The following is a 7,502-nucleotide window of genomic DNA, read 5'->3' as shown; positions in this document are numbered from 1 at the left end:
TAAGTATTACATATTTTTAATATTTAAACTAAGATTTTAACATTATAGGGCTATGAAACAGTAAACAAAAAGGAGAATTGGCCCTAGCCGGTTGGCTCAGCGGTAGAGTATTGGCCTGGCGTGCAGGAGTCCCAGGTTCGATTCCCGGCCAGGGTACACAGGAGAGACGCCCATTTGCTTCTCCACCCCTCCCCCTCTCCTTCCTCTCTGTCTCTCTCTTCCCCTCCCGCAGCGAGGCTCCATTGGAGCAAAAATGGCCCGGGCGCTGGGGATGGCTCTATGGCCTCTGCCTCAGGCGCTAGAATGGCTCTGGACGCAACAGAGCTACGCCCCAGAGGGGCAAAGCATTGCCCCCTGGTGGGCATGCCAGGTGGATCCCGGTTGGGCGCATGCGGGAGTCTGTCTGACTGCCTCCCCTTTCCAGCTTCAGAAAAATGAAAAAAAAAAAAAAAAAAAGGAGAATTAACAAAAGACTTTTAAAATAATATATATTTTTAACATAGAAAATAATTTTTATACAATAACAGATTTTTGGTAAAAAAGGAAGTTTTTGTATTTGGCAGACTATATAATTTTATATGCCTTATTATTAGTACAAATTTAGTACAATTTATAATAAAAGGATTATAAACTGCTATTCTTAATGAACTATTGATTTTCAGAAAAAAATAAGGAATGGTCAAAATGTAGTTACTAATTTATGGCTATCTAGCTGGCAGAGAGATGCTAATTTTCTTTTTGACTTATAGAGCTTTACAACATTAAGTCATTATAAGGGTCGGGGTAGTAAATTTAAAGAACATAAATTTTCAAAATTTATTTTCTTTTTTTTTTTTCTTTTTTTAAATTTTTTTTTTTTAAGATTTTATTTATTCATTATAGAGAGGAGAGAGAGAGAGAGAGAGAGAGAGAGAGAGAGAGAGAAGGGGGGAGGAGCAGGAAGCATCAACTCCCATATGTACCTTGACCAGGAAAGCCCAGGGTTTTGAACCGGCAACCTCAGCGTTTCCAGGTTGACGCTTTATCCACTGCGCCACCACAGGTCAGACGCAAATTTATTTTCTTAACAGTGGGGTATTTTAGTTTGTATGAGGTCCTTAATTTTTTTAGAAACATAGTAATTCTATAACGTTTTTTTACAATTCTTGACTATTATGGCTAAAGCAATGGGTTTAGAAGGGGCAGTATTATCTAAATCTTCTCCTTTGGTCTGGCTCTAGGTAGGAGGTGGGGATTTCCCCAAGCCAAAGCATAGGAGGGCGGGGGCTGTAGCAAGGAGATGATAGCCTTTAGTTTATTGTGTTGTTAGTTTTTGCCTGACTAAGCAGTGGCGCAGCCCTTAAGTTAAGAAAGAAGTTTCTTTGTTATATATTATAAAGGAATCAGTCAGGGTGCCTGGGATTTTTGGTACCTAAGGGGGGGGGGGCAGGTTCCCAAAACTGTGAGGGGAGCTTGCAGCTCCTTTTTTTTTTTTTGGTTGCTTTTTGTGCAGCCAGTTGCAGCCTGGCTGCCTTTTTCCCCCTATTTCTGCTGCCATACTCGGCCGCATCCCGACTATGCCACCCACCTGTGGGTGCGTGCCAGTGATAGTATGCTAGACTGTCTGCGTTTTTTCTGGGTCTAGCAATTTTTGATTTGGCCAGTTTGCTTTTAAGTTGGCCATTTTAATTTATAGAGAGTTTTTAATGTATTTTTTTCATATTAATTTTTATTTTGTATATTTTAAATGGGTAAAATTTTAGGGGGTCAGTAGGTGGATAGTTGAATATTTGAAATTAGTTTTTATTTTATATTTTTAAAAGTATTTTCTTAGGTTTTTAGTTAGTTTTTATAATTTGTGGGCTTGTTTATGAATTTTTAAAAAAATTTTGTCTTCTGGCTTTAAGCCAGAAATTTTTAATTGACATTGCCTTTTCAAGGCTAAGTACTTCACACAAGAGGAGAGATAGGAGCTAATAGAAAAAGCAATTTCTTCAATGGGGAAGTCAGAGAACCTTAAAACTAGAGGTTTTGGATTCAAGAAAAGAGATCAATCTAGTGGGTCTGGAGAAGGTGGCTTCAAACCAGAAAATGTCATGAGAGATTTCTTTGATGAACAAAGAGAAGCTTTAGAACAGACAGTTTAGAGGTGTCTTAAAAAAATCCCAAGGCAGAACTGAATTTTTTACTAATGTTTTGGTCTTGGGGAATTTCAAATTGACTAGTCATAAACTGAAAAGCTAAAATTTAGTAAAGCAAAAGATTGTCTTATTTATTTTTGGAGGTCAGCATTTATACTTTTTAATTTTGCTGAATTTGGGGACTGGGGGTGTCTTCTGGGAAGTTGTTTGAGACCCACAGGAAAACTGGAGCCCTGGCACATCTTAGGGGGCACCTTTTTAGAGATTTAGTGGGGTCAGGCAACCCTTTGGAGAGGCCGACCGGTCCGGGTGTCTAGGACGTCTGAAGATGACTGATTGAACCTGATAAGCAAGAGAGATATTAATAGATTCCTCAGAAAGCCAGTTCCCTGGGTGGGGGTGTGCTGGCTACTTTAATTTGCACAGAGTGCGTAGTCTCCTGGAGCTAACAGTTGCTCCGTAGTCAGCAGCTTGTTCCTTGAAGTTCTGGAAATTATTCAAAAACATTGAAGCAGCGTATACTTAGCATACGAAGCAGACTGACCTATATTGACGGACTTGACGAGGTCTAGACTGAGAAAGACAATTAGACAACACTCCGCTGAGAATGTATAGACAGACAAAAAACAAATCTGGGATCATTGGCCACTGTTGTGTGCCAGGTTCTGGTTGCAGAGGTTATGCTGCGTTCAGCCCTGCTGCCGACCCCCTGGGGCATCCCAACCTGTCTGGATCCTGTTGTTTACCGGTAAGACCCTGTGCAGCTCAATATTCAATTGAGTGTCACCTCCTGCCTGGGGCTGAGGAATGTCCGGAACGTCCCTCAGAGATTTCTCCCAGGCAGACGCTTCCTTGGTTCCTCTGCTTCTGCCTGGGCTGAGGAATGTCCCTCAGAGATTTCCCCCAGCAGGTGCTTTTAAGGCTCTGATTATACCAGAAAAGTTTGGTAGATCCCAGATGAGCCCCCAAATGTTGTGGTGCACCTGCAACAAACCGGAACTGGAGCTCCAAACTGATGCAATTAATTTGAGTTTTATACACTGGGCAGTGGTCTGCCTGCTGCAGCTCTCCCCCTGAGCTCATCACTGTCCGTTGGGAGAGGTGCGGCAGCCACCTGCAACCATGAACATGAGTGGTAGGAAATGAATGGATTGTAATACATGAGAATGTTTTATATTTTTAATGTTATTATTATTTTTATTAAAGATTTATCTGCGAGCCAGATGCAGCCATCAAAAGAGCCACATCTGGCCTGACCAGGTGGTGGCGCAGTGGATAGAGCGTTGAACTGGGATGCAGAGGACCCAGATTCGAGACCCCGAGGTCACCAGCTTGAGCATGGGCTCATTTGGCTTGAGCAAAAAGCTCACCAGCTTGGACTCAAAGTCGCTGGCATGAGCAAGCGGTTACTCAGTCTGCTGAAGGCCCACAGACAAGGCACATGTGAGAAAGCAATCAATGAACAACTAAGGAGTCGCAACGAAAAACTAATGACTGATGCTTCTCATCTCTCTCCGTTCTTGTCTGTCTGTCCCTATCTATCCCTCTCTCTGACTCTCTCTCTCTGTCTCTGTAAAAAAAAAGAAAGAAAAAAGAGCCACATCTGGTTCGCGAGCCATAGGTTCCCGACCCCTGGTTTACATAATGTCTGTGGCTACCTTAAATTATTACAGGGGAGTTGATTAGTTGTAGCAGAGACTATATCGTACACAAAGGCTAAAATACTATTTGGATTTTTACAGAAGAGTTTGTTGACTACTTATTTACTCTAATCCAATGAGCCTTTATATTATGGGGCTTTATACACACTGTTCCCTCTGTCTGAAATGCTCTTTCCTCAGATCTTTTCATGGCTCAGTTCTTATTATCATTCTGGTTCCTGCTCACAGTCACCTTAGAGAGGCCTTCCCTGATCTCATTAGTTAGAATATTCAACCCTTCCCCAAACTCTACCAATTATGTGCTTACCTTGCTTTAGTTTTCCTCGTAGAATTTATTACTTCTTTCATTAGACTATAAGCTTTATGAGGGTACTCCTTGGTGCCTATAGAGGCTGCCTTATAATAGCACTTAAGAAATATTTGAATGAATAAATGTGTCATAGAGAACTACCACATCTTTCCATATAAAATAATTGTATTTATTGCCCATAAGTTATTGTATTAGAGGAACAATACTTGAATAAAAGAACAATATGTCTGATTCTTAGCATGATCTGTATAAGTGATATTTATGTGTCATTTACCTCCATGGTATTCCCTAACATATCAAACTGTGGAGTTACACAGGGCTAGAGAGCAAGAATGATTGAAAGTATTTAGATTTGTTTTCTAATTCTGTATTCCTTTCTGATTTCTTCTTAAACCTTAACTGAAATCCAATTGGCAGATACTAACATTGGTTATCTTTTTCACACTATAATCAACTTCTCCTGATCCCGTGAGTTCTGAACTTCTTGATCTGTCTACTAGAGAAACAATGTAGAACAGAAAAAAAGAAAGAGAGGTTTGGCATAAAAACATTAGTCATAGGTCAGCTCTAGCACTCACTAGCTATGTGACCTTAATAACATCACAAGATCTTGGCCTGACCTGTGGTGGCGCAGTGGATAAAGCGTCGACCTGGAACACTGAGGTCGCCAGTTCGAAACCCTAGGCTTGCCCAGTCAAGGCACATATGGGAGTTGATGCTTCCTGCTTCTCCCCCTCCTCTCTCTCCCCCCTTCTCTAAAATGAATAAATAAAAAATTAAAAAAAAACCCCACAAGATCTTAAACCTTGATTTCAGATATTTGCCTCACAAAGCAATGTATGTAAATAATAAATCCAAATTATTTAACATCTGCATGCCAATGTCTGATAATAGAAAATAGATATATTAGTCTCTGCCCCAATTTCCTGGCTCAGAGCTGCTAAAAACCTTGTAATTTCCTAAATGATAAGAACACTAGGAGCATCTATTGTTCTAGTATTCGTCTTTGACCCCATCCTTGACATAGAGCTCCTTTTAGGAGTAAAACCCTTGTAAATTCCTAATGATGAAAACACTAGGACCACCTTCTGTTACAATGAGGTGACTCTGGGAGGGCTCCTGGGTGGCACCTAGATGGGGGCTGGTCACCAGAAAAACCAAGTCATGTTTAGAAGCTTGGAATTTTTAGCCCTGCAGCCCATCCTCCAGAGAAGAGGGGTTGGATGTGAAGTTAATAATTGATCTTGTCTAATGAGGAAGCATCCATAAAATCACAATAGCATGAGATTCAGATAGCTTCCAGCCCAGTAAACAAATCCACACAGGGAGGGTGAAGTATCTCAACTCCATGGGGACAGAACCTCCTTCCAGATCTTGCCTTGCCCTCTGTAGCTCTTCATCTGGCTGTTCATCTGTACCCTTTATCATATCACAGCTGTCCTCCGGGACAACACCAATTTTTTATTAGATAATGCATAACGTACACGGGTTGTGTATGGCTCTCATGGAATTACATTTTAAAATATGTGGCGTTCATGGCTCTCTCAGGCAAAAAGATTCCCGACTCCTGATGTAAACAAATGGGCATGGTTGTGTTACAATGAAACTTTATTTACAAAAACAGGCAGAAACCATAAAAAGAAAAACAGATAAATTGGGCCTCACCAAAATTGAAAGCTTTTACTTGACAAAAGACCTGGGGAGATGATGAAATGACAGGTTACAAAGGAAGTATTTACAAACCGTATGTTGACAAGGTTAGACATAGGTGAGTGGAATAGAACTGAGAGTCCTGCAGTAGACCCCACATGTCCATGTTCAACTGATTTTCAACAAGAATGCCAACACAATCCAAAAGAAGCTTTTCAATAAATGATACAGAGAAAACTGGATAGCCATATACAAAAGAATGAAGTTTGATCCTTATCTCACACCATATACAAAAAATAACTAAAAAAAAATACAACAAAACCCCTGCCTGACCTGTGGTGGTTCAGTGCATAAAGTGTCAATCAACCTGGAATGCTAGGGTTGCTGGTTCAAATCCCTGGGCTTGCCTGGTCAAGGCACATATGGAAGTTGATGCTTTCTGCTCCTCCCTTCTCTCTCTCTCTTTATCTCTCTTTCTCCACCCTCTTTAAAAATGAATAAATAAAGTCTAAAAAACAACAACAAAAAACACCCCAAAATTTTAAAGTTAATTCAAAGTGATCAAAGGCCTAAATGAAAGTGCTAAAACTGTAAAACTCTTAGGAGAAAACATAGATGTAAATCTTTGTGATCCTGGGTTGCACAGCAGTTTCTTAGATATGGTACCAAAAATATAAACAACAAATAAAAAAATAGATATATTCAATTTAAGATTAAAACTTGAAAAAAAATTTTGAAGATTAAGAACTTGTATTTCAAAGGACACCATTAACAAAGTGAAAAGATAGGCCCTGGCTGGTTGGCTCAGTGGTAGAACATTAGCCCAGTGTATGAATGTCCCAGCTTCAATTCCCAGTTAGGGCACACAGGAGAAGCAGCCTTCTGCTTCTCCACCCTTCCCTGTCTCCCTTCTTTTTATCTCTCTCTTCCCCTCCCGCAGCCATGGCTCCACTGAAGCAAGTTGACTCGGGTGCTGAGGATGGCACCATGGCCTCCTCAGCCTGAGATGCTGAGGACCCTGGTTCAAAACCCTGAGGTCACTGGATTGAGCATGGGCTCATCCGGCTTGAGCATGGGGTCATATCTAGCACCTTAGTTGTTCATTGACTGCTTTCTCATATGTACCTTGACTGGGGGGCTACAGCAGAGCAAGTGACCCCTTGCTCAAACCGGCGATCTTTAGGCTCAAGCCAGTGACCATGGGTCATGTCTATGATCCCATGCTCAAGCCAGCGACCCTGTGCTCAAGCTGGATGAGCCCAAGCTCAAGCCAGTGACCTCGGGGTTTTGAACCTGGGTCTTCTGCACATTAGTCCAATGTTCTATCCACTGTGCCACCACCTGGTCAGGTGAGGGTGATCAGTTTTATCATATGTTTTTGAGTGGTTGAGTAAAAAAGAATAGAAAATTAATCATTGGATTTGGAAAGATGAAGTATGTTGATGACCTTGACCAGAGTGGTTCAAATAAACCAGGGTTCCCCAAACTACGGCCCGCGGGCCGCATGCGGCCCCCTGAGGCCATTTATCCGGCCCCCGCCACACTTCCGGAAGGGTCACCTCTTTCATTGGTGGTCAATGAGAGGAGCACATTGACCATCTCATTAGCCAAAAGCAGGCCCATAGTTCCCATTGAAATACTGGTCAGTTTGTTGATTTAAATTTACTTGTTCTTTATTTTAAATATTGTATTTGTTCCCATTTTGTTTTTTTACTTTAAAATAAGATATGTGCAGTGTGCATAGGGATTTGTTCATAGTTT

Source organism: Saccopteryx leptura, chromosome 1 (assembly GCF_036850995.1).
Source record: "Saccopteryx leptura isolate mSacLep1 chromosome 1, mSacLep1_pri_phased_curated, whole genome shotgun sequence".
Classification (NCBI taxonomy): Eukaryota; Metazoa; Chordata; class Mammalia; order Chiroptera; family Emballonuridae; genus Saccopteryx; species Saccopteryx leptura.
The sequence above is the reverse complement of the archived record's forward strand: the minus strand, read 5'-3'. Positions refer to the sequence as shown.